Source organism: Tachypleus tridentatus, chromosome 4 (assembly GCF_004210375.1).
Source record: "Tachypleus tridentatus isolate NWPU-2018 chromosome 4, ASM421037v1, whole genome shotgun sequence".
In the NCBI taxonomy this organism is placed as follows: domain Eukaryota; kingdom Metazoa; phylum Arthropoda; class Merostomata; order Xiphosura; family Limulidae; genus Tachypleus; species Tachypleus tridentatus.
Genome location: NC_134828.1, coordinates 26,625,343 through 26,631,922, shown reverse-complemented (window position 1 = coordinate 26,631,922; position 6,580 = coordinate 26,625,343). Strand labels below are relative to the sequence as shown.

Below are 6,580 nucleotides of genomic sequence, written 5' to 3'. Positions count from 1 at the left end.
ATGTTTAATTTTTGAATATCCTAAGGTGTGACGTAAACTATTTTAAATCAGAATGACTTAAATCTTCATAGTAAAGTTGAAAATGTTACTTTTTTTTTGCTCGTTTGTTTGTTTCTTGTTACTGCCAATACATTTTGTGTTCAATGTCGTCTAAAGTCTTTTTCACTTAACCTTTAAGGTTAGTTAATCATTATAACAATAGATGGCATTAAGCTCTTATACTATCAAACAGTTTTAATCCTAAATTGCATTTTATTACTTTGCGTATTGACTTACTTCGTATTCTTTAGATTTTGTCATAAAAATTGTAAGAACTTTTACATTAAAAATTATTTTGGAACAAAACAGACTAGTTATAATATTGACATAAAAGAAAGTCACGTGATCTATTCCTTCCCTTGGCATGTGAGACGAAGGTTATATAGCGTAAATGCAGAAACTTGTTAGGTAGAAACGTGGGTATGTTGTTGGTTGTAGCAAATGGTGATTGTAAGGTAGAATGGTTGTCGTTGGGTTAGTTCGAAATAGAAACGTGATAAGTAAAACACCTGTGTCGTGTCATTCTAATATTTGAGAGATAGTGAAATATGGCCGACGATACAAGTGTTAGAGTTGCAGTTCGGTAAGTGAATGTAATTCATTCTCTCAGTTTTTCTTTAGTTGCATTTCGAATCTCTTACCATAAAGGTATAACCGAAAATATATCGTGTATTTTTTGTTTTTTTTTTTTTCTGGGCGCCAAGCAGCCTAGCTTTTATTTACGTATTCTACGATTCGTATACTAAACCTGTGTTACTGCTTGCTGTTTTGTGCAAACTGAATGAAAACAAGAGTTATGAAAGTTATATTACTTTGTGGCAAGAAATAATTTGAAATATGGTATTTAAAAATTGTTTATAAGGAAAAGTAGTAATTGTATAGATCTAGAAAGCTTGGATAAATTACTAGTTTTTATGGTTATTTTTACCGTGTGTAATAAGTATGATAATCTTCTCTTTAATAAATAAAAAAATATAAAGGCTTAAGAAAGTGCATGAAAATATTTTTTAATGTGTAACTATGTTTAAAAACCGACGTCATCGCTAACTTGTTTTTGTATATTTTTCCAAGCCCTCGTTTTATTTTCTGTAAATGTAATGTAGAAAAAACAAACAAAACAAACTTGGACAGAGAGAGCATTGAGTAAATATTGCAAATAATAATGAAGCATAATATTGGGTTAAACTCTGTGATTATTAAGTTTCATCCTGTTGCTATGTTATAGATTTCATTATTTTGGCCCAGAACACCAATGAATATACTGGAATAAAGTTTTCTGACTTCAGAAACATGGTCATGAGATTACATGATCCCTTCTGTTTTTACTACATCAACTTCCTGTAACTGAATACAGAAGGTAGAACATAGTCATGGGATTGTATGATACCTACTTGTAGATAGAACAAGTCTATACAGGCTATTTAATACTTGTGTTCTTGCTTTCAAATTTTGTAAATGAGAAAACATTAAACAAACTTACCTGGAAGTTATTTGAACTCTCACACATACACATATACAGAGAGAGACATTAATTTAAAGACATGCTATAATTAGTTTTAAAGATCTCAATTTTGCATGCCTCAATACCTTCTTGTTATGCTTTAATTTCATGTTAACTTTACAAGTGATGTCTTTTTTTTTTTTAACTGCTGTTAGATAGAAGTTATGAATATTGGAATTCTTAGTTTGTGTACTTGTTCTGAGTTGTAAACCAATACTCTATAACATTACAGACACTGTAATTGATTATAATTGGAAGAAGCATACTATAGATGGTAAATCATTAGAAAGCAAGTTTTATTTTTTATAGATAGGATATTCACTGTGAAAAGGTTACATGTGCTTTGAGCAAATAATATTGTCACATTCCTCATTTCTCTTGAAGCTATAATGTATTTGGGCTTAACAAAGTGACCTTCCAGTATTCAGTCTCTGTTGGTGGCTTAAGTACTGTCTAGGTATGGCTCAGTCAGGTAGTATACAGATGGATTAAGTTAAGCCTAAAACATTAAATCTGTGAAGTTCATTTAGGAACTATTTTAGTGCTTTATTATAAATCTTATTTTACAAGTTAAGTGCTAAAGTTTTATCACATCAGGAACACAGTTTCTTACTATAAAGTTTATTATGATTTTTTATAACCATTATGTTAGAAGTTATGACATGAGCGTACCTTCAGTTTTGTAAATTGACAAAAGGTAAATCTAAAGAGGACATTGGATTGAAGAGCTATGTTCATAAATGTATTATAACTGCACAAGTGTGACATTATGAACATGCACATTAAACTGACAACAAACTTTAACATATAAACTCCCCTACAGTGTACTCTGTAAAACATGTCTGTCTTCTGTAGTTCATTTTACTGTTTAATTTTTAAGAAGTCCAAGTTATAATTTGTTTAGTATTGATCTCATTGTGGATTCTGTATTTGGTTAGGTTGTTTATAGCTTTTACATTATATTGAAGTAAACTGAATAGTAAGCTGAATTCTGGATCGAAAAAAAAAGTTTGCTGTAAATCAAGAACTTGCCTGCTCTCAGGTCTGGATAAAACTAACCTGTATATTTAGAAAAACAGCTCAATTCTTCATGAGTGTCACTGACAGTTTTTGAAAAACTTTATTTTTACATACCTGCAGTGTATCAAAACAGTTTTTTGTTAAATTCAGTGAAAGGTTGTGTGTCTAACAAATCCCTATGTGTATGTATAATGAAGATGTATGTTCAAGTTTGTGGCTGATGGATGGAATTAGTTTGTTCTAGACCACTTTGTGTATTATAACCATACTGATCTTTGAGTTCATGTATTATTCAAAGTCAAGTATAGATATGTGTGCAAAATGTATAACAAAAATAGCAGAGTAATTCTGTGCATTATAAATCTCCTAGTGATATCAGTGTAATGGTGAAATGGATTTGGCTGTTGTGGCTTAATATAATAAGTTGGATTGTTGCCACATAAACAATGTATGAGCAGTGGAAATAAAATCTTTGAATAACAAGTAGCCTCATTGACCTTCAGTGGTTCACATGCAAGTATTTAAGTGGAGCAGTTACTGCTGAGTTTGTTTTTATGTGGAAGTGGTGCTGATCGTAACATGTAAGACTGCCATCAGTTATTATTGTACTTATTGAGATTAAATCATTCTCTACAGGAAAAACTTGTTTAACAGCTTTTTAAACCTGCTGTGTTTGTCACTTGTGTTCAAGTACATCAAAACAAAAATAGTAGCACATATGCAAGTCCATACAAACAAATATAGTTGTAGAATACGTAATGTCACAAAAAAAATCATAATGAAATATCAGTGTACAGTGCTCTTGTTTGTCAGATGCTGGACCATGTAGTCTACCACAGAGCACACTTGTTTGTCAATTTAGAATATAATAAAGTTATGTAGTCAAGTTCATTTACTGTGTTTAGGTTTTCTAAAAAAGATCATAGTACATGAAATCTTTGTGGAAATACGAATGTGAAACATTTAAGCCTATTTTGAGTTTGTCATACTTGCCCCATTTCATTTAAAATTTGTGTTTATAAAAGAGTAAACAGTAAAATTTATTTGGATATTTATTGTTTCTTACTGCAAATATACATACACATTTTATTATTTTTTATTTATTAGAAAATCTTGTTAGTTAGAGGTTTGAATTTGCTTTTTTGAAGGCAATCCTTCATTTTGATTGATTTATTTTACTTCACTGTTGTGTATTAATATTCTATGAATATATAAATGAAATGTATGTTTGTTTTGTACCCTAACTCTTCAAAACCTGTTGGGACAACCTCAACCAAAATTTGTATGCAAGTACTATGAACTATGGAGAATGTCCTAATTTGTTCAAATTGAACTTAACCCTATTTATATTTTGTAAATCCTGTTGGTTAATTACTCTCTGCCTATTGAGTAAATCTCAACACCAATGGGGAGGTTGATGTTTTAGACAATGTTGAATATTCTATTGTAACTGGATTCAAGGTCAAAGTGTGAAAGTTGCTGGATTGTTTCTCAAACAGTCATGCTTTTCTTATGGTCAATGAGATGTAGGATGTCCAAGGAGGGGAATCTTCTCAACATTTTTGTTTGTTGGTAGATGAAAAATAAACTGTAAGCATTGTTTATGAAGAGGTTATGATTGTGGGATGAAGTTTGTGTTAAAATTATTAATTTGAACTGTATGATTGCTGTTACACTTGCATTGTTTGTTATTTTTATATATATATTGTAATATTGGATTTTGTATTAATATAATTTATATCCACTAATGAGAATGTCTGACCAGACAATATTGGTTTGAATGAAAAAAAACAAAAACAAATTGAAATACCTTTGCTGAAGAAGATGCAAAGAGATTAAAAAATAGTTCAGTTGAAGATGCTCTGTTAAAAAAAATTGAAACTGCGAAAATGAGAATATAAAAATAATTTGTGGACAGCTAAGAAAAATGGCACACTATAATAGAACGTATCGGTAGGGCTTGTGATTGGTTTGTAAAATAGTTTGAAAATAACGTTAAAAATGTTTCTTTTCTTTTTTGAATTTCGCACAAAGCTACTCGAGGGCTATCTGTGCTATCCTTCCCTAATTTAGCAGTGTAAGACTAGAGGGAAGGCAGCTAGTCATCACCACCCACTGCCAACTTTTGGGCTACTCTTTTACCAACGAATAGTGGGATTGACCGTCACATTTATAACGCCCCCACGGCTGAAAGGGCGAGCATGTATGGCGCGATGGGGATGCGAACCCGCGACCCTCAGATTACGAGTCGCACGCCTTAACACGCTTGGTCATGTCGGGCCACTAAAAAATGTACTTGAAAGACAGTAAGGTTACACTATGGTTATGAAATCACGTATTTTATAAACTTTAACCTGAAGATGACTTGAGAAAGTTGAAACGTTGTTCTGAACTTTAATTAAAATAGTTTTAATACCCACACCAATCGTCTTTAGAATACATTTTTACTTAAGTGGTTTCTGATCGTCATGGGTTTTGAAACCAGCTTGGAGACTAAAACAGATAGTACAAGAAAAGGCTGTACAAATTGTATTAAATAAAATATTAAGGGAGGAAGTGAATAAGAACAGTAGGGGACCATGAAGCTGCATAATTTTAATGGTAGTCGCTTCTAATCTGACGAAAATTGTTTGGAAAACCGAACATTTTAGAAGGTTCACTTATCCATCCAAGAGTCGAACGGTAGGCTCCGGGTGATTCTCAAACCCAAACTTGGTTCTTTAGTTCCAACAGATGTACATAAGTTAGTTTACTTATTAATAAAGAATAAATATATGCAATATTTTTCTACATCCGTACACCCATCTAATGTACTGTTTCTGTGTAGTTTGGGCGTATTGCTTTTTCCGTATGAAACCTGGTGCACGTAGTTGAGTTTCCGCCATAATTATCAATTTCTGTCATCTTGGTTAAAAAAGATCATCCTTGTTTGTCTGGGAAAATTTACATAGTAGGAACCCAGAGATTTAATTAGGTTACCTGTGCAAATAAAAGGAAATATTTGTGTTTAATGATTGTCTTCCTCGTGGAAACTGCAACATCACATATTTCATGAATATTTACTTGATCGTAGCTGAAGTAAAATACCTTATGTTTAAATTTTAATTATTTTGTTTTCAAAACAACTACAATATCTTGAGACATTAGCCAGTTTGCATGTAATGGTCATCAGATAGCACTAAGATTGGAAATCTGTGTAACACGTAGTCCGTGCGTGTATGCGTGCTAGCTCACATGTAAACGCGATATTCCTTTTGTTTAATTGTACAGTAGTACTTTTACGTTTATAAGAGTGCAAAAGTGCACAGTATTTAGCGTGCATTGTTGTATATACGAGTGTAAACCTGCGACGTTTATGACATTAACTTTCAAGGCAGTTACTTCAGTAACATAAACAAACACGTAAGGAAAAATTAAGTTACTTATGTACTTCTAAATAAAACTTCCCAAAGTAATCTTGGGCCTAAAGATTTAATACGTTTCGTATGCCTCTCGAGGTGGATTCCTGTATGTGGTGAGGGGACCTCCCAGAGAAGGTTCCGTAATTTCAGTTTACTTTCTCTGGGATATGAATATCCACTCACGTGTTTGATGTGCGTGGCGACCAGTGAAAGGGAGGAGAGGATGCTGGTGGTTAAGAGGTCCAGTCCTAGCACAATACTTTGGCCTTGAATTCCTGTAGACGTGCGGCTTTGGGGTAGCCCCCAGGGTCAATTGGCTGGCCCACTTGAGCTGGGGTCTACCAAATACCAGTGTTGGACGTTCTCAACAGGTGTTGTGAACATTGTCTGATGCTGATGTTTATGTATATTGCTCACAAAATCCTCGCGTTGCTGTGATGTTCTTTCAGATGTTAGCGGTTTGGTCACTCGAAGACGTCATGTCGTGGTTCTTTAAGGTATGCTCATTGGGATAGCAAAGACCACGATGCTTGCGAGTGTGAACTGGAACCATACTGTTAACTGTAGTGGCCTAAATCCCACTTACTCTAGTTCAGTGGTGCACAAAGTCCGTCCCGCG

The 6,580-nt window shown here is 33.2% G+C and overlaps 1 pseudogene across 1 annotated transcript in view; it reads left to right on the top strand.

Annotated features, from left to right (window-relative positions):
- Positions 1-428: 428 nt before the first annotated feature.
- The window catches only part of LOC143248729 (kinesin-like protein KIF21A), an 86,597-nt pseudogene continuing 80,445 nt past the window's right edge, over positions 429-6,580 (top strand). Inside the window, exon 1 of the transcript XR_013027160.1 lies at positions 429-622. The product of XR_013027160.1 is annotated as a kinesin-like protein KIF21A (transcript). The remainder of the gene's footprint in view (positions 623-6,580) is intronic.